Source organism: Anser anser, assembly GCF_964211835.1.
Source record: "Anser anser genome assembly, chromosome: 21".
Lineage (NCBI taxonomy): Eukaryota > Metazoa > Chordata > Aves > Anseriformes > Anatidae > Anser > Anser anser.
Window position 1 is genome coordinate 12,183,012 of NC_139742.1, and position 21,211 is coordinate 12,204,222.

Here is a 21,211-nt window from a genome sequence, read left to right on the forward strand (position 1 = left end):
CATAAAAATAGCAGTTGGAAAGATAAAACAGCATTTATAGTACTAATAAAACCGTTGTGGCTTCCACAGGAAAACATGCTTTGTAACCTAATGCTTACCTGGAAAGACTGTCGAGTTTCTGAGAGTTATAGCTGTTTTTGTAAGAGAAGCACAGAGATTTGCTTCAGGGCTGAGTGATAGATTCTCCTGCCTGGAGCATCCCAGTGTGTTTATACATGGCTTGTATGGCAGCTTTCATAAGACATTTACCCCATGATTTGCGATGAGCTTATGTGTGAATAATTAATGGCAATTAATCCTTAATTACAGTAATTAGGCAAGTCACAGGAAATTAAGCTGCAGCTGGAGAAGACCATGCCTGGGAAGAGAGGATTGGGGGCTGTGTGAATGTGCCATTCACTGACAACATTACGAGGATGAGCAGTATTCAGCAGCTTTGGCATTTCTATTGGCAGCCTTGGGTAGGACAAGAACGCTCAACATTAGCAGCAATCTATAGTTGTCTACAAGAGTTTTTAGTTCAAGTGCCAAAATGTTATGTTGCATATGGTGATTATCTAAGTTTATTGGTTGCCATAATTCAAATGGGTGTAATTGTTTTTGGCTTGATAGTGACATTAGAAACTGAAGCTTTTATGCGTTCATAGGTTCTGCTGGCATCAGCTATGGTTCAACTTCTAGAAACAATTCATCCAGGTTTGCAATTATGAAAACAGACCCTTTAACTGGCTTGAAATAAATGGAGAAATTTTCAATATTTAAAAAAAAAAAAAAAAGAATGGCAGAACTGGCAGTTTCTTAGTTGAGGAGCTAATTGCTTTATTATTAGCTGCCTTCTCCATTAAAATGAGGTTTGTGCAAGGAACAGTGTGTGCAAAGTGTCTGCTGGCTGGTTTGGGCAGTGGGACCGAGTGGGAGGGAAATGGAAGTGCTGGCAGGCGAGAGTTTGCAGACAGAAAAGCCTCATCTGAGAACATCTCCTGCTAATCCTGAGCAACTCCATTGTACTTGAAAGCAGATCTGTGCTAGAAGCCTTTTGCTCTGGGCAACCCACAGCGAGGCTGTTTTGCAGCTCAAGAGCAGCAGCCTTCCCCATCATTAATGTGCAAAGTTTTTAAACCTCATGATTAAACATGTTTCAGTAATTTACTAGGGTTCCAAGTGGCGATGTTTGTGCCAGCAACAATCTGGGGCAGAGACATGGAGGGAAGCACACATTAGTATCAATGAAACCTACAAAAAGCAATCAGTAATTTATGAGCTTATGGAAAAATGCCCACATGTTCTCATCAAATTATAGGGTTCCTATAATTTACTCAGTGACTACAAGGTGCACGCTCCCAAACCTGCTGTGGTGTGTTAACTGAACCTCTGATTAGATTTAATCCAAACAACTAATCTGTTAAAGGGTCCTGAATAAATAGGCGATATGGCCAGGCCAGGGTATTATTTCAGACTAAGACGACAACCGATGAGGAGGTCAGCCAATTACACGCTAAAAATGTACAGTAATCTGCTGCAGGTCAGGTACATTTACAGCTACCCAGCCTAAATACTGCATGTATGCCTTTGGGTGTCTGCACAGTGTGAGCATCTAGCGGGGAAGACGGGAGGAAGATCTCTTACATTTTAGAAATAAAAGCCTGTAGACAGATGTTTGTGAGATCTGTACTTGTTTGTAATATGGAAATGTGTAAAAACTTCAGCTCCTTGTATGTGGGACCTAGATCAATTTTTAATTTACTTGTACGCATGGATGACTCATTTGAAAAAGAAAATTGTGGCATCAGAAAAAAAAGACATTTCAGCGTGCATAGGTTGCTGCATTTATCTGTTTCTCCTGCACTTTGGAGTGGAAATAAGTCACAGTATCTTAATAATGGTCTTGATTTTATAAATGATTTTTCCCCTTGAAATAAGCAATCCATTCATTTTAATATGTAGAATTGGTTTGCTAGCAGGGCGACAGTTTAAAAAGACTTCCAACTGTGACACAAGTGCAACCATATTGCTTCCTATTACTCGCTAAGGTAGTTGTTTAGAAGAGAGAATGTTCTCCCTGGAAATGTTTAAAGTGCTGTAATTTTATTTAGGATAATGAGGATTTATAACAGTTTTACCATATGAAAACCTGCCTTTAGACAGAGCGAAATAGGCGGTTGTGGTTATTGAGTGTGCTAGTGGTGGGGTTTCGTGCGTGGCAAGGCGAAGGGAGGTATTTGTGTCTGGTCGTGCAGCGCATCCGTCACCGGGCCCAGAACATTCCCCGCTGCCGCGTGGGATAATTCATCACGAGCATGTATGGATTTCTCAGCTTTAATCGCTCTAGATGTTAATTAAAATCCCGTTTTATAGAATATTTTAATTTCGAGGTTTGCCCAGCTGTACAGCCTTAGCTCCGTTCTTGGGATAGAGACGCGGAATAACAAATAGCTGAATTAAGCCTAAGTGGGAGTTCGGGGGAAATGCCAGTCGGACGGGAGTCGCGGGCAGTTTGACCGCCCGGGTAAGCGGGATGGGCACTTCGGCGTCACGTGCTGCTTCTCTGCTCTCTGTAAGGTCGTCTACATTTCTTTTCATTGTTAGGCCTTTAAAAGATTTTACCTCATTAAAAAATGTTTTCCTTTTATTACTAATAATGCTGCCTATGCAATGTTGGCCAAGCTGAGCTGGCACCAGGATACTGGCTTAACAGTACATTTAATGCCCTGTTTATAAATATAAAGAAGAAGGAATTGAACTGTTACAGATTTTATCAGGTTTTATCTCCTCACTGAAAATCTTAGCTCTCAAAACATTTCTAATTTCCCTTATTTGAAGGCTCAAACAGTTTCAAATTACTGCCCGTGGATTGTTCTTGACATCGAGAATGGTAAATTTGAGCTGTGGAAACGCTGGAATGTGTGGTGTGTGCTTTTCCTGAACAAGGGAATTCAACGGGTAAATTACAGTCATTTACTTGGAGTGTAATTTACTGAGAGCCTTTAGGCAAATGCAGGAGAAAGGACAGCAGAACAGAAAAAATAGCTAAAACAGGGGGCTCCCCCTCCCTAGTCACATGAAATACAATCTATATTCACGTGACAAGGATAATAAAAACTTTCTTATTTAAAATACATATAATTCATATTATTTTTTCAAATCATAAAGCAAGAATTTGTAAGTATGACTGATTTATGTGAAGATAAGATTTTAAATCATGCTAAATTATCCACACATCTTCTTAGCATTGTATATTTTGCATATGTCAGTATCTTCGTGCAATCATCCCATATTTGGAATTGATAAAACTGTTAATTTTATGCCTAATAACAGACCAAGTATCTGAAACTGTCATTGAGCTAAATGGAAATTGCTGTTTTCATCCTATGGAAATATTCAATATTTAATAAATTTATTAAAATAAAAATCTTTATCTAATGGAATCTGCAATGAAGATTTGTGCTTGAATTTTTATTTGAAAGTAGAGCATAAAAATAAATAAAAGTGAATGAATACTGGTGTATTTTTTCTTCATTTAAATGGTTAAAATATGGTAAAGAAGCGGCCAATGTTTTGTAATCTCTAGGCAATGCACATGTCGAATAATTCTCAGAAAGTATTCTGACCAAGGCTTTCCATGGCAAGCAGTGTGCATTGTAGTAATTGCTAAGCAAACAGAAGGCAGTGTTGTAAAGTGGTTTTGTATAGCATATTGTAATTTGACACTTAAGTTGTGCCCTGCATTACCCTGTGTCATAATTGATGGCTAAAGAAAAGCACATGCTATGCTAATCCTTTGTTAGAATAGCTTGTTAAATTGTGGTTGCCAATTTAAAATAAACTATGGAATGCTTGTCTATATTTTAAGGTTTGTAGTCTACAGTTTTAAACAGTCATTTTAAAGCTGTTTTTCAACTTTATGTTGCATGCACACTATTCTGCCTTTGCACACAAGGTCAGCATGTTCGCTAGTTTAATAGCAGACCATCAAGAACAAAATCAATGAGCTGCATGTTTCACACTAGTATCACAAGGGATTTTCCCATTTATAGCACATTTGTGTACTGATCCCAAGTTTAAAATGACAATATTGATGCCCTATTAGAGCTGTGCCGAAATGGACATTGTGCAGTTGATGCTAAAAGTTGTCTGAACTTGCTCTTTTCTCAGACTCGCGTTCTACTTTTTGTCTAGCTTAACAAATATAAATAAGCCAAGAGAGCCTGCCTGCACCGGCCGCACTGGAGGCGCTGAGCTCCCACGTTGCATGTTTGCAATAGGCGGAATTTCCCGACTACAGATTTCAAATCAAGATCTTTCGTAGCTGGTGCGAGGAGGATTATGAGACTGAGTCTAAATAATCATCTCCGTGCTGATTACTGAAAATAAAGTGGCATTATTGCTTATGGATGAGATAAGGCAGCTCTGCCCTGGGAAGACGCAAGTGCGAGTTCTGTGGGAATTTTATGAGTCCTGGTGCGGTGTAATCAGCCGCCACCGGCTCTAATGGAAGGATAGCTCCGCGATCCGCGGGGGGAATATATCCTGCACCACGGAGAGGAAATGTGACTTCTGCAGAAGAAAATGATTTAATGTTGGTAGAAGGGTTATTCATTTATAAGGGATTAAAAATGACTTCAATATAATACCTTTAATTTGTAATAATGGTCTGCGGGGCTGTTTCCTGTCTAAAATAAACCGTTTGACTGGCATGTTCATTTTGATCCGTTCAGTTGTATGGTATATTAGAGGGGATAAAGGTATTATTTTCAGTTACCATGTTTTCAATTAAACCTGTGCTCGGCCGCTGGCAGCAGGGGCTGTTGGGCCACCAGCGCCCCAGCCCGGGCAGCCGGACTCCTCGCTGCCTGGGGCATCGGGCGGCCGCGCTGCCAGGGGCTGGTGGCACGGCGCCGGGCAGGATGCCGGCCGCTCGCAGCACGGCTGCTTCTGCTAATTGCATTAACAGCAGTAACACAGGTAAACGCTGAAGTCTGGGGTGCACAGAAGGCTTTTGGGTGCAGCGGACTGCAAAAAGAAAGAAAATAATGGAGGCAACTTGCACTCGAGCTCTGTCCATAGCTAGCTGTGCCACTTGCTGTGCTGGAGCTCGGTGATGCTTGTGCAGCCCTGACCCCAGTAGCTGCGGTCGCAGGGCTCGCCCAGCCGCGGCGTCCGACTGCCGCAGCCCTGGAGCTCCCTCTGATACAGATCTCCTTCACAGGGCCTCTTCGGGGTGGCTGCGCTCATTTTGGGCACTAGTCCTAGACAAAGAGGGATTGTGACTGCACTGTGTGCAGCCCAAAGGCACGCAGGTGACAGAACACGATCACCCTTACTTGAGTTACCAGAGGTCAGCCTGTGTCCTCTGGCAGCGTTTGATTTGTCTGTTCGCTGGGGAATAAATAAACCAAGAACCAGCTCTGCCTGATTCAGGAGTAGGGGTATCATCAGTTTTTAGGATTTAATGATAGGTTTTACTATGCTGGATGCTGGTTTTGTTAAAGTTTCAGTTTGGGGGATCAGCAGAATATCTCAGCCTCCTAGTCAAAAAAGGTTCATTTTCCGGACTTTACAGACACATGAAAAAGGTTGAAAAGATGACCCAGAGTCTCCCAACACGGGAGGGCAGATAAGCAGAATCCATTCTTATTACTGCTAAAATTCTCACGCTTTTTAAATTAGCACTGATGGGGGGAGGAGGAGAAAGGAATCTGACGCATATTTCTGTGAGCCATAATATTAGCAGCTGGGAAAGGACAGCATTCTCAGAAGATCTGACCAGTGCTAGCATGCCTGAAAGCACTAGGCAATAAAGAAAGATTATGCAAAGACCCCCAGATTTAGAAAAAGGAGGTGTCTGAAAAAAAAAAAAAAACTGCTTGAAAATTTACTTTTGTTACAGATCAGAAATATAATACAGTGTACTGTGTACTAGTAGTAGGATACAAGGAGAATTAATCTGAATAAACAAATCCAGAATGGCTGTTGGAAAAATGTATGCTCTCATTGCAACGTTTGGTACAAAGTACAGATAGCTGAATCCTGCTCTCCTGTTTTAATTCTCATGTATTTAGTGTAGAACGGCTGTCGGTTTACTGGGAAAGGAAAAAACAAACCAACAGCAACAAAACAACAAAGCCAATTTTGATTGGAACAGGCGGGATTAAAATGCAGGATTATCCCTGCAAAGGGCTCTATCGGGTGTACGGCTCACTGACCTTTCTGAGGCACGAGCGTGTGTGGAGTTGTGCTGGAATAAATCCTAATGCCCGGGAACTTCCTGCGAGCAGGCAGGCACGCACAAAGGAGCTTCCCTGGGCCGTGCTTCGCGTTACCTGGGATCAGTGGCGAGGGGTGTGCGTGTACGTTTAATTCCAGTTCTCAGCCCAAACAGTGTCTCTGTACAAATATGTGCTTGGAAATAACATTCCTATAGGTTCTGGTGATATAAATAATGTATGTGGAGAAGCTCATAAATGTAAGCTCGAATTTTCCTCAGTAGTTTTTGTTCTCAATCACCTTGATGAAACAATCTTGAAGGCGCTCTCCTTTTCGTGGCATTTGGAATGAGTCCCTGACAGGCTGATTTTCCACCCCTGTTGTGATGCTGCTTTCTCTAGTTAATATTCCTCTGTAAGTGTCGTACCAAAGTAAACCAAAGGAGCCCAGCTCATGACACTAAGGCTGCATTTGCATTAATTATGCAGTCAGGGCTGGTGAGAAAATGCTGTCACAGAGAGAGAGGCAGTAAATGAGAACCCTCCGAGTGCGCCTGAATGAAGAGCATTAAGTTCATTTACATGGGAGCAGGACGAGCCGCTCAGCCTGGGAGAGGGAACAATGGCATTTCTCTTGTCGGCTCGCCCGCCGTTATTGTTCTGTGGCTTAATGACTTAAAGGCAGAGTGGTTGCGCTGACAAAAAGACAGCTAAGATCCCTTTGGTATTAATAGTGGCAATAATAATTAATAATATCCCACTAATCGGGAAGCACATGCCAGCCCCGACTTGGCCTGACGGGAAGGCCGTGGCCTGGGCCACCGTGGGCCCCTCGCTCCCCTCCTGGGCCCTGCCGATGGCGGCCCCGCACGGCCTGCTGCCAGGCCGGGCAGGCCGGGAACAGAGGGGCCACAGGGCCACCCGCACCCCGGGGACGGGGGTGCGTGGGGTGGGCACCGGGGGGCGGCGGGGCCGGGGTGAGCCAGGCGCGGGTGGCCTCTGCAGGCACCGCCCGGCAAGAGTAGGGATCTTTTTGTGTATTTATTTTCTGGTGATTTTTCGTGTGTTTCCAGTGTCCAAGGCTTTAGTGCCGTAGCAAAACTGCTCTTCTTGGTGCCAGGACAAATGGTTAAAAATGGCTCATTTCACCTCAGGAATTTCACCCCGTCTGCTGCCAAGAATGGAGGTCCCTGCTGATGGGGAAGTGCACCGAGTCTCCCTATGGCCAGCCCACATCCCAAACACTCGCTAAAATACCAGAGACTGCTTTGCCTAATACCACAAACAGGGGATGTGAAAGCATATGTGAAAATATTTACTGGCTGCTGTACTGAGTGCGCTTCGCATGGAAACACGAGCGTAGAAAGCCCAAGTGCCTGTGCTGGTGTGGTAGATACTGACCCCCCTCCCCGGCCCACAGCAGCCAGCCGCCAGCAGCAGTACGTGCGCGTTCAAACGAGGGCAGCCCCGCTCCCCCCGCATCCCCTTCTCCCACACGTCTCCGTGGGTGTCTGTGCGAAACGCAGTTCTTGCATGGAGCTGTGCTGACAATGATGCCCGCCCTGTACTGCATTCAGATGACACCTCGGATTTTGCAGTACTCACTTTACAGCAAAGACTTCTTCAGATTCTTCTTCTGCCGTCTGTGTATGTATCATTTATAATCCAGAATGAAAGCAAAATTTGTGACCCAAACACTGATACAGCTATTGAAGGCATTGTATGTGGTTTCTAAGGAAAAATATTAATATCTATGTAAAATACTAAAGATGTGATCTTTGGTACTTTGATATTAAAAGATAGATCTCCTAATATTATATTACAATAAATCAGTTTGGGACTTTTTTTCATCAAAACATGGAGGTTTCTTTTAAAGTTCAAAACTTGTTGTCGTCTCTATTTATCTTCAAGACTTTCAGACACTTTAAACTGCAGTTGAAATTTAAAGTGACTTTTTTATTCATATACTGACATAATTTTCCTTGGAATGATTTATATTTCAATAATAGAATAATAGCTTAAACTATGTTTTGTATTCTACGCTTTGGTGTCATTCTAGGCAGGAGGTGTCATCACAAGATAAACTTTCACATCTGAGAGTCAATAAATTGTGCTTAAGTAGTCTAATGAAAATATTGCAAATGACTATATAGAGTTATATACAGTACGGATATGCAGTACAGATACATATATATGTTTAACAAAAGACTGTGTTTGATCATATGGTGTCATTAGCTTTGACACCATTGCATGGTACCAGTTTACAGTGATATGAATCCTATAATACTATATCATGCTTTTATCCACTAAATAAAAACCTGCCCTATGTTTTATTACAAAGTAGGTGGCCTGGAGGAAAAATATATGTATTCTTTCCTTTTGGAATAAAATATGCATTTGGGCTTCTCATTTCATCTCCAATCTGTGTTATTCCTTAAAAATGCAGAACTGCCTGAAGTCCTCTTTAATATTTAATTCAACAACTTTTTAATCTGTCATTATGCTGTGATGAAGTAAGCATCAAGTGTCGCTGAAAAAGATTAAATTATACTTGGAAATAGGAATTGAAATGATTTAGGGTTGGAGGCTGAATATTTGCTTTGCACAAGTAATAATAGTAGGAGCTTGGGTGAAGCACAGGTTTGGATCTGGCTCTAATGCCTCTGCCGATCCTCTCTCCCTGGTGGCTGCCCCTTGATTTACTCTGGCACTGCCAAGCTTTATTTGATTTAAATGGAGGTAGGAAGAGGAAATTCCACACTGCAATACATTAATTACTCTCTGCTACTTCTTACGCTGATTTTCTTTTTCTCTGTAAACATCATAAACTCTGATTCAGGAAACCCAGTGGATAGCTGTTTTGAGCAACCCTATAATTTCTTGTTAACAAGCTTATCTTAAAATGGAAAAGCAGGAATAATTAATATCTACCTCTGGAAGAATGGATGATGTGAAACAGTGGAACACTTGTTCCTGTCCATTCATGAGGGATGCCCCCATGTAACGAGAGGACTTGTGCCAACATCATCCAATTGCTTAACTTAACGCTTTCAACTCTCCCTTTCCTTTCTGAAGTCGCCTTTGAATTTTTCTGTCGGAGTTGCGGAGAGGAAAGAAAGTGCAGCATCGCGTGGCAACTGCAAGGCCTTTGGAGACCTAGATTCAAAATCTGCCCTATGTGAAGTGAAAACAGCACTGTTTGTGGTCCCACTTTGAAGAAAAGATATCTCAAAACACAGTTTACTATAAACTGTGAGAGAGAAGAGCTAGATGGTAGGAATACTATGGAAACTCCTTCGATGGCTACCTGTATTACAGGAAAGATGCACTTACACTACTTCAAGATTTAGTCCAGAGGCTGATATACCTTGCAGTCCAGCTTGAGAAATGAGACCACGTGATTTGTTTGCAATTCTTGCAAAACAATTCCTTCTTATATACAATATTTGAAACAAGAATCCTTTCTCTCTTGTCCAATGCATTATTTATAATTATTCTCCCTTCTTTGCAGAAATGGGAATATCTATATAAATAATTGATTGCAGTTATTAATTGGGGAACACACGGTACTTTTATACAACTTGTGTTATCTTATGGTGGTTCTGAGTGCGCCAGCAGCTCTGCATCTATCTTACACAGCAGGTCTTGGTCCCGTTCCCCATGGCAGATGCTCCTTGCCCTCGTGTGCGGGCGCAATGTCCCTGCCATCCCCTGCTCCTTTGTGCTCCACTTCCCCGAGCTCCGCACCCCGATGTCGGCACAGGGTCTCCTTGGGCTGGGTGGCCCCGCAGGCTCGAGCACCCCAGTGCAGCACTTCTCTGGGGCACGGCTGGGCTCGGGCTGCTCCCCGTGGGCACAGGGTGCCTGGCGGGGCCAGGGGCATGGCCACCCGTGCCCCCCTCTGCTGGAAGCTGCCGGTGCCCGAGTGCTGTCCTGGCCTTGTGCAAAGGTGAATTTTGTCTGACAGGGACAGAACTTTCTTCCATTCAAGAAAGATGTATAACTTACTGTCAGTGAACAAGCCTGATGTGTGTTGCTGTAGAGCTGAGCACCTTTCAACCTCTTCAGACTGTAAATTCTGAGCAGCTGATATTTGAGTGTAATTCCTCTCAAACTGGCATTATTATTTGATTGCAATGAATTACCTTTTTTAAAAAAAAATCATAAGTATAAATTCACTTGACTGATCCTGCAAATTATTTATGATGTAGTGTTTTGGTCTAGGATAACCTTTTAAAATAAATCAGTTTTTCAATAATAGTTCAATGTTTGCCCACCTAATGGTGTTCCCATTAAGATCTGCATTTGTCACCAACCTGCCTTTTCAGCTCGTGCAGGAGACAAGTTACCGCCCCTAAACCCACTATGCTTGTAAGGTAAAGTAAATGCATGTCTTTGTAGAAGAATAAATAAAAAGAGCAAGCTGAGTCAATAAGCGGGTTCAATTCATGCCTCTAGCAATGGCGGACAGCTCATTTTGTAGATGTGGGTGTTTTGTTTACATTTATAATGCAGCTTTATTTAATGCTGACAGATATAGCTTGTGGCAAATGATAGTCAGAATGTATGAGCAGTCATAATGCTTCTGTCTTCTTATAGTGTGCTGCTGAAAATAAGCAGTTCACCTCTGTTTTTATTGAGGAAAGGATATGAGACAGCTATAGCTTCGTGAGGCTATTTATTGAGTTGTTTTACTAGCTGTGAACATGCCGCTTTATAGCAGTTGTGAAAATGGACTTTGCTAGTGTGTGGGAAAGGAAATAACATTGCAGTATACAAGGGTAGTAAAAAAACCCTCTATAAATAATTTTTCAGACTGAAGAATATTCTCATTTAAACAGCTAGAGAGTCTGGTGATTTTTGCCAGATGCCAGCCTTCCCTGGAATGGTATTGGGTTACAATTGCCCTATCAAACGCTATTAATATTTTAATGTGAGAGAATAAAATTTAGATAAGTCTTTTCAAGCTGAGGTGTTCAAAAGCTTTGTATGGAAAGTTTTTTTGTGGTTGCTGAATTCTGTGTATTTACAAACCCATCAATATTTAATAGAGCGGTGTGATCTTTAGATCCTCGGGTCTGGAAAGAAAGAGTCCGCCGTCTTTGGCAAAGCTTGCAAAACGCAGGTTTAATTTGGGCTTGACATGACTCTGTGCTTTATGCTGATGCGCAGGCCATGCGTGGCTCCCGCGTGATGAATGCTCACATGCCGGGTGATGCAAGCGAGCCGTCTCCGTGCTCTATTTATAATGCCAGGAGCCGGGGACGGGGCTCAGGATTCAGGTGGCGCTTTGCAGGCAGAGCTCGCGCCCAGGGCGCTCTGCGGAGGGCGGCCGCTGTGCCCTTCCCACCGCCCAGCGCTGCGGCTCCCACGCGGCGTGCCCACGGCCGGGCTCGTCCCCAGCCGGGCTCCCCAGGGCGCTCCGTGGGTGCTGCCTGGAGGGGCCGGGGCACCGCCCGTGTGCGCGGGGTGCTGCTGCTGCGTGCTGCCCGGCTCGTGGTGTCTGAGTCTTAAATATATATGGTCCGGTATTAAGGATTAGACAGGATTTCAGGAGTTCACCGCCTTTTCTATTTTTATTCACATGTTCGGCAGCAGCACGGAGGGGCACAAATCATTTTCATGTATGCAAAAATAATTTCGAAAATGGTATTAGTCTCAGCAGGTGAGGCCTTTTGTTTCTTCCATGTTTATGTACAAATTCCTAGGGAACACTAAATATTAAATTGAAATAACCCTCCCTTATTATTACACAGCTATGGATTCAATTTAATTCTCCTCAGATAAGGTTTTTCTGGACACGTATTTGCAATTGCCTGTCCTGTAAATACAGTTCAGGCTACAGCCAGTGGCTCATTCCTACCTGCCTTTTCTGCAGGAAAGGCACTGTATTTATGTGCTTTCAGATTTTTTTGGATGTAGACACTTTCCTTCTCATTCTCATTATGTTTATGGATTGCAAGAGTGCTGTAAGATGTCCCCCTTCCCCCCTTAACTGGCCAGAGAAATGGGTTAATCTCTCCACAGAGCTATTCCTTTACTTCACCACCTGTTTTCAAATCCCAGTTACCAAAGGAGGGAAAACAGAGAGCCCGATCCGAGCCTGAAGGCTGTGGGGATGGAGAATCCCCGGCACTTATTGCACACGGGGGCTAAGGCTGAAAATAAAGGGTGAAAATGGGGAAGAATTTGCTATGCCTGTGTTTTGTTATGGCTGGAAAACAAGATAGCTCTTTAAATTGCATCACTACCATTTGTATTTTATAGCCACCCAGGATTCAGACATTTGGTGCTGTTGTATAATGGCTTCTCATGGAGAGCACAAGGACTTTTAAAACCTTTGCTGTCCTTCTCTAGCAAAATACCCCAGAGATTCAGAGGTGAGATTGTAACCTGCCAAAATTTTACATTTTATTCTTTACACTAAGGAATTAGTTTAATTTTTATGAAAATAAATATATGGTCTAGCTCTCCTAATAAGACTGTCTCCACTGTGTTTAAGTAATAATCATTTATTGTTTAAATACAGTAGAGGCTGTAACAAAATGCTGTCAAGAGCCATCACACTCATTAACCTGCCAGCTAATTAGCCTCCTCCTGCCTGATTGCTGACAAGTTCTTCAATCTGAACCTATCGCTGTTGTGTCAGCACTGAAGCACCAAGCGAAGTGGAGGAGGGCTCCATTAGATGTTTGCGAACAAAGTCTGTGCATTAAAGGTTTGTTTTCTGCACTCCAACAAATGTTACAGCATTAATATTCTCAGCTATAATTAAATAGGCAACTCTTAATTATGGTAATTAGTGCATTAACCATATATTTCCTAGCGTCACTCCCAGGCAAGGCTCAGAAATTCAAGATGAAAGCCGAGGCGATGCCCATTGCCCTGAGCTGCTGTGAGCGGAGAGGTCGGGGTCTCTCTTTCCCCAGGCAGGGCAGCAGAAAGAGAAGCCTTGGCACCGGAGAGCTTGTGCTTAGCATTGTGGAAACACCTGTAGAAATACAGTGAATGCAAATGTCGTCACCCAAGCAGTCCAGGTTGTAAGCCAGTGCTTTGGCAGGCTGTCACAGCAGCAGAGCAGAGCAGATTGCTCATGCTGTGGTCTCCCAAAATCTGTAATGGGTCACTCAAGTCTTCTCTCTTAGCGAATTCAAGAAATGAATATTTCAGTCTCAGTTTATTGCCTTTTATCTTCTGTTCACATAACAAAACCAACCTGTGAATTGCCGTAATTTGCATTATTGTGCCAGTATTTGAAGTGCCCTAGCAGCAGGTTGACAGTGGGATGCATGTCCCCTGTGGCACCGAGAGTCACTTGAAGGACCCAGTGGACAGAGGCATGAATTCAGAAGATCTCCAGTCTGTCTGTGCTGCCTTGTGGCACTGTGTTCAGAGGGGAAAGAGGTCTCGATTTCCACACGGGGAAGGAGGACAGTGCAGGGAGGGGAGCCAAAGGGAAGGTGAGCAGAGGACTTTTCTGTCCATAGCACCATGCAGCACAGGGCTGATTTCCTGAAAAAGGGAAAACTCTTAGCTTTGTGGAGTGACCTAACTACCTCTGGTCTTCCTTTTCATCTGAAGAAACCGAGGCGTGGGGAGAAGTGGTTTGTCTAAAATCACACTGCAGTTTTGGCATAGGGTCAGGGAGGGAGCTGTGTGCCCCATTCACCTCCCAGCTCCTGCTGTAGCGCTCCTTTCCCTTGCCCGGTATCCAGATCCAGTCTGGATTTTGCGTGACGTGAGCCTGGCTAGTACCTGCTCTGCTTACGCTGGCCGTGGTGGGAATGCTTTGGAAATCAAAGCAAGGTCAGTGCTAAATGCTGAACAACCAGTGAGTAAAGGGCTGGTACTGATCCGAGCTAAATTGGAGACATAAAGATCAAATAAATGTAAGACCAGATCCCAGCACTGAAAGTAAATTATCCCAGCGAGGCCAGGCAGGAGGTTCTGATGAACCTCAGAGCACCTGCAAATGATGCTGCACGTTTCTTTGCATGCAGACGCACCAGGCCAAAGCAAACACCTCCGCTTGAGTCGTGCAGAAGGGAACCTTTCCAATCAGTCCTGAAACCTGTCTCCAGGTTTATTGCCTTATTTCAGGGGGAAGGGAAGTTCTGTCCTGATGTTTCTGGTGTAAGGCAGCAGTTTTTCAGGCGAAGCAGTTCTTGCTGCTTTCAAAGGGGGAAAAGGTGTTACCTTGATATTAGTGTTTTTTCCCTGCCTAGCGCATAATAATTCTGTATGTATATAGTGAAAACAGAGATAACCCAAGGCAAATTTAATTTCAGATTGGGTTTTTGCTTAATGTATTATTCATAGTATTATTTATATCATCACTTAGACATATCCCTGGCAATAAATTGAAAACTTAACTTTAACAATAACGGTCACCTCTATTTTGGGGCAGTGGTGGGCTGGAAGCCGGTGGCTCCACTCCACCACGCTGCCAGGGTTTTAATAAGAGAGGGGGCTGGGGGAGGGGTGTTTAATGAGGGGCTGGGGGGGTTGTTTTGCAGCTTTCTTTTTCCCCCAACATTTTTGCTGCATGACCTGGTTTTGCATTTTTCTGCATCTCTGTTCATCTAATTAGGATGTTCTAAAAAGACCTGGACCACTTATTGTACAGAACTGTAGCCTGTGGGTATTTAATAAGGAGCTTTCAGTGGTACATTTGCATCTTTTGCTTGGGGTCTGAATAGCGAATTACCTTAAAGATCATTAGAAGCGTTGCTGTATTGTTAAAATCAGGCCACGATATTCTAATGACAGTTTAAAACTTGAGGCATTCCCTATAACACAGTTCACCCCAGCATAATTGTGTGTTGCACGGATGACCCTGGTATAAACTGCCGATACTCCCAGCTCCTTCTGCAGCGTGCTGCTGCCGGCAGGTAGGTTTCCACCCAAACGCCCAGCCACCTAAGGAGTGCAGCAGCGACAGCAATAACAATGAGCATTTTGCTTGTTGTGTGCACTCAAGTGTGCGGCTGTGACACTGTACCCAAAGCCTCGCAGAGAAGAGAAGCGCAGTTTGGAGCCAGTGAGCAGAAGGCCGTCGGTGCATCCCGGCCCAGCGGCCCCGCCCGGCCTGGGCGTGCTGCCTGCCCGAGAGGCCTCGGAGCCACGCGTGGCAGCGGGCCCTGCCGCCCTCGGGCACTCGCTGGGCATTCCCAGGCCTCGCTCAGCACTGCCAGCGATGGGGCGCTCCCCGAGCTGCCTGCACCAAGCGGCCACGCGGGCTGGGAGAGCTGAGGAAGCAGCCGGGGCTCGGGCAGCCCTGGGGCAGCCGGGGCCAGCGTGAGCAGCGCGGCCGTAGGGACAACGGCCCGAGACCCTGCCCAAGTCCTCGCTCCCAGAGGAAGCCCTCTTGCTGTCAGCTCTGTTTCCACCCTTCACATTTTGTATGGGTAGCCTTTGGGGCTGCTCGGGTCATGGCACAACTTGGAGGAGTTTCCCATGCATCAGCCTTGCCAGCTGAGTGGAAATGCCCATGGACGGTTTCCCTCACTCTTTATTACAGCCGAGACAAGTGGTGGTATTTGTGTCCGTCATCGGAGAAGTACGTGCCTTATTGGACATTTCCTAACTTTCTGGTTATTGTTTCCTAGCAACAAAGGTGGCCCCCAAAATCCCTCAGCCGAGGCTGGGCATTCAAAGGGGCTCCAGCGAGTCGCCGCGGGCAGCGGGTGCTCTTTTCCACAAGTAACCCATCCCTTTCTTTAAAAAGGAAAGTTTTATTTCCGTATTCTATTAATGTTGAACAATTCAAGGACGAAGTCAGTAAATAATTGTCCCACACCCAGCGGGAAGCAGAAGGCTTCCCCCTGTTCCGCAGCAGCCAGCCCTCTGGTGCCGGCCGGGCCGGGCCCTGCGTGGCCCCGGCGCTGTGGAGGTGCTGGGCCCGAGGCCCCCGGGCCCCCCTCACAATGAAGCCCCATGCTGTCGCTTCTTCGCCCTTCTTGCAGCGCTGTCAGGTTAAATGTTACAGAGACCAAAACCCTCTTTGTCTTGAGGAAACTGCTTTATTTGTGGCTGAGAGGGGTGGCTGAGCAAAGCCCGAGCATGTACTTTTCCTTGAATAAATAAATGCGAGCGGGGGAAGCAGGGCTTTGATGAAGTCCTGTGCTGAAGAATTACACTGAGAAATGAGCTACGTGCAGGTGAATCAGGTGCTTGGGCAGGTGAATGCTTTTAGACGCTTTCTAAGGTTAAAACTGCCAGGAGTAATCTGGTGGTTTGGTGGAGGAGCTGTTTGTGCAGAGAAGAATTTCTCTTTAAAAAATTCAGTGTAACCAGCATTATTTTTTTCCTCTGGGATCCCAGACAATGAATGCACAGGCCTGTTCATTAATATCAGTTGTCTTCTGCAGGGAGTATCCAGATTTGTCGTGCCAGGTTTTAAATTTTTAATGTATTACCAGTTCTTACGCGGAGCAGGCCTTTTCTTTGTTCTTTTTTTGTACTAATACTGTTTTGTATTCAGCCTTGCTCTCGTCTGATACATCTCTTAGTGTCCCTTATAAAAGCTCTCCCCTGATCAGTGCCTGTTAGGTTTGACAAAGTCAGTCTTTGTGAGTTTCTACAAATGCACGCTCCCAGTTTTCTTTTCAGGAGTGGTGGGTGCTGTTTGTGCAGTAATTGCTACATGCAAATCTGCCACGGGTTTGGCGATGCTCGTGCCGTGGCTGCGCAGCGTGGGACCCAGGGCTGCGGCATTCGTCACCGCTGCGCGCCCACGCAGCAGCCTGGGGCGGGTGAGCTGTCGCCTCCCCGGCCAGAAACGGCTCCGAGCTCGAGGGAAGGAGCTGCAGGAGCAGAGCCCCCAGCCTCCACCCCTGTCCTCAACCCTCCTAGCAAAGCGAAATACACCAGCTGGAGAACGGCTGAGAGCTTTTCTAGCTTTTATGCTTCAGAGAAACTTTTAACTCAGCCTCTTCCCCCATAGAAATACTCCCATGTGTTTGTTGCAGAAGTGCTTGAGGAGGTGGGGCGGAGGCTGCGGGACTCGCAGCATGCCTCGGTGGGCTGTGCTCTGCTGCCCTGCTAATTGTGGCACGTGTTGTGAAGACCCCCTTGGGCGTGTTCTGGGGTGTGATGTGCCAAGTCGGACCAGACCACACGATCTGCGTGACAAACTGTAACTCTTAAAAATCATGCTCGTAAACATAAATAATTAATCACATTATAGTTTTTATCATCCTTTTCCTTCCTAGCAGTGTTAATAAGTAGCTCATCTTCTAGCAGCACCTGTTAAACCCAAAGCTGTCAGTCTTTATTTTCCCCAGAGAGCCAGAGAGAAATTTGTTATGCAATAATTTCTCTTTTACTTTCTGATGTGACTTCAGTGTGTTTTCTATTGATCTGTGCATACACAACACATGAGATTTGTGTCCTTTATCGGCTTGTTTGGTGCAGGCACTCAGCCACGCTGGGACGCCATGGCAGGAACCGGTTGCACCCATCCCTCCTCCTGCCCCAGCTGGAGCCCTCCACCACCTGTGCCCGGAGACCTGTCCTGGTGGGTGGCTCTCACCTGCACCCCCCCGGCACCACAAGGCCTCTCATCTCCCGGTGGCCCCGGCCCACGCCTGAGGGTCATGGTGACTCCGTGGGTGCTTTGCACATCACGCGGCGGCACGGGGTGGTGCGAGGGGCTGGGCAGCTCTGTGTTTCGGCAGCGCACGTGGGCCTGGAGCTGGGCTCCCTGGCAGAGGATGTTCATGCATGGCTGCACCTGCATCTCCCTCACATCAGGGACGGAGGCCACTCTTGTCATGTTCCTGTGCTCCTCAGGGTCTGTTGGCCCCTTTGGGCTCAGGGCTCTTTGCTCAGTCTGCTCCAGCCGGCCATTCCCTGCGTCGCTACCCACGCATCTTGGCTGCGGATGCCCTGCTCCGCTCGGTGCCAGCGGTGCCACGGCGCAGGAGGATGCTGCACAGGGCTGTGGCTCCTTCAGCGCTGTCCCTCTCCTCTTCCTCAGTTTACAGCCCCCTGAAATTCCAATTTAATACCCATGCAAAGAGGGCTGCAATAAATCTTGTAGTCAGCATTAAATATTGTTTGTTTTAGCTGCCTTGCACTTCATGTTTCCCCTTTTAAGGGGAGAGCCATTACGAAAGGTTAGATTCACAGTTAGTGGCGCTTTAGCTCTCCCTTTTGAATCAGTGAGGTTGCCGTTTTATTGCTCTCTGACTTGCACTTCAGTGATGAGAGTAAACTAGCATCAGATTAAAGGTCAGCAAATCCCATCAAAGAGAGGAATATTAGGGGCACAGATAGTTGGAGAGGCAGCACACCACTGGGTATTGACAGGGTGATTCCAGGGTATCACTCAGCAGAATTATAGCTGCCCAGAGAGTCAGTACTGCTTTAATGAGCCTGTGTGAAGAGGAAGAGGGTGGATTTATGTAGTTCCTCATAATTTTCTGTAGAGACTGTTATTGCAGACATTCTGTAGAGTGTTCTGGTCTTTCATTTAATTCAAAGGTCCTGGAGCTTATCCATCCAAAGATTCCTTTCTGTTAGCTGAAATCAAAGCTGACATCTCTGCCTTTACCACCTGAAGTACCCGTTCTGGGAGAGGGTTTTCCCTGGCAGGTCTGAAGTCCTCCGAGCGGTTAACCTGACCTCAGGGTCCCACGCTGGGTCTCCCTGGCCGTGTATGTCTCCTTCAGACAGGTAGCTAAAATGATCATTTTTGTTTAGTTCTGAAATGGGTGTTAGAAAAAGATGAGAATTTACAGTGTGTTTGTCTGTGATTTCTGGGCTGGGAATCCTGCATAGTTTCTGTCCCTATCAGGTAGGTATTACACTTAGTGCATGGTTTGCGTGAATATCTATGTGCTTTCTTTGTTTTGTTGAAATGCAATTAAATAAAATGCCGACAGTACAGAGAAGGGATGTGCCTTGCACAGCCCCGTCAAACGACAGCGAGGTACATAATGGCGTGTAAACCTCTGCAAGAAGGAGAACCAGGAGAGACAACAAAGTCGGCAGCATTTATTTCTGCTCCTTCCTCTCCCTTTGTTGCCAGTATATCAAGCAGCAGATCTAATGTTTATGCTGGGCAATAACAAAAGAGTTCCAAACATTGTCCAAAAACAGTGCGTTTTCTCTGAAAACAGACCAGCTGGAGCACTTCTCTGTGTACCTAGTTACATTATAAGGCTCACTTGGTATTTATACAGCTTTTGTTTACAGCTTGCTAAAAACAACAATTTATGAGCAACTTTACCGATCAGTTTAGAATCTGTTCAGTTTTATTACCCAGTGTAGATATCCATTTATGTGATTTATTGTTAGGAAATTCTACATGTATAAAACTTTGATCATATTTTTACATAAGTGTGTGTTTTTGCAGTGTTAAAGCGAGACCTCATTCGCCTGATTTACCGTGGGGAGCGGGCCAGGCACCGGGCGCTGGGGGACGCTTGGCACGTGGCACAGCCACGTCCCCGAGGCGCCGGCAGCAGCCCTGCGCCGTGGGGTCTCAGACGTTCCTCGTGAAGGCGACGTCGGTGCTGGGCTGCCCCAGCGCACCCCAGAGCAGTGCCGTGGGGAGCACCCGGTGGATAAGCACACACTGCGCTCCTCACAGCCCGCTCCATAAAGCCAGGCTATGTCCCTTATAATAACGCAAATAAAACTTTATGTCGTGCTGTTACATGCACGTGTCCTGACAGCCACGGTGGCCCTCGTGCCGTGCTAATGCTGCGTGTGGGATGCAGCCATGTGTTGTGCTGCAGAGCAGCCGTGCCGGGGCCGGTCCCTCTGCTCGAGAACCAGCTGAATATTTGGAACGTTTTGTACGACGGAGGAATAAGATGGCCGCAGCAGCAGAGGAGAAAGAAGAGCAAAGAGAAGTCAGGTAAATTATCTGCTCCAGGAAGGATTCTGACTGCCACGAGGGATTTATGAGTGAACTTCACAGAGACCCATAAAGTCTATGGCTAAGCAAATCTGGTGTTTTAAACTGGAAGTGGGGTGCAGTATTTTCTTCCCGGCTGGGGATGATCAGTGCTTGTGGTCTTTATGTGGTGGCTGCCCGGTGCAGTGAGGAGAGTTCTCCATTAACAGCACCACATCTGATGGTTCAGGACATCTTCATGAGTATGCAAATATAGCTACGTCCTTCTTAGAATATAAAGACTGAGAAGTCCTTGACCAAGCATAACACAGAAAACAGCATTAGGGTTTGAGTTCACTTGTAGAATCAGCGTTATTAAAATAAGCGCGCGTTTTGGAAACGGTGTGGTGCCGTTACCTTTGGGGCGTAAAGGTACGGTTCCCTGGGTGTTGCCTAGATGCAGGGTTTCTGAGCCTTGTGCGGGGAACTCATTACTTGTACAAGTGTACAAAAAGAGACTAAGAGCAGGCTGTGTGTGGCGCTGGGCCGCAGCGGGCTGCCCCCAGGCACACGCAGGGGCGGTGATGAGGAGCTATCGTGCACTTTGCTTCCTTGAGCTGAGCACAAATAAGACTGACATTCTAGCACTAAGTGCAAGTCAAGAGTAAGCAAGAAAAATAGAATGATCCAAAAGAAGAAAATGGAATCGGAAACGTAGAGATCTGTAAAAAGTAAGAAGAGAGACAATGCAGTAAAACTGCACAAACTTAGACATAATTTACAACGGGAAATAAATGTGGCCAACATAAAATCTGTAGCAAGAACTCAATTTATAAAAATACCAGTTATTTCATATTTTCTATAAAAAGTTATTTCATATTTTCTATGAAAACTACAGCACTGTGCTATAAATCTGATAAAAGTTGTAATCACAGGAAAGATTTGTTTCTGTTGTGAACATTTTTTTTATTTCAAGGTTGTAAACTTTCATACTGATGATATTTAGGTTGGACACACAGTAGCTTGAAGGAATGTATATTACTGCATTTTCATGTGAAGGGTGTTCAAACGTTATGGGGCTCACTTTCAGCTGCTGGATGCAGTGCTCCGTATCTATCCATCTCGTTTAAGACTGTGGCACAACAGCGCTTGCACACTGGCC

General features: G+C 45.5%; 1 protein-coding gene and 1 long non-coding RNA gene across 13 annotated transcripts in view; one reads left to right on the top strand and one right to left on the bottom strand.

Moving 5' to 3' along the window:
- PBX3 (PBX homeobox 3) overlaps positions 1–21,211 on the top strand; it is a 114,829-nt gene that overhangs the window by 66,166 nt on the left and 27,452 nt on the right. The window lies entirely within an intron of this gene.
- Positions 1–21,211, bottom strand: part of LOC310884845 — a 28,879-nt gene that overhangs the window by 1,458 nt on the left and 6,210 nt on the right. The window contains exons 1-2 of one of the 2 annotated variants that reach the window (XR_014574429.1): positions 6,204–21,211; positions 99–358 (exon numbers count right to left, since the gene is read on the bottom strand). The exon at positions 6,204–21,211 is cut by the window's right edge and continues 6,192 nt beyond it. This is a non-coding gene — a long non-coding RNA (uncharacterized lncRNA). Of the gene's footprint in view, positions 1–98 lie in introns of both variants that reach the window. The other variant, XR_014574428.1, reaches the window with a different exon arrangement.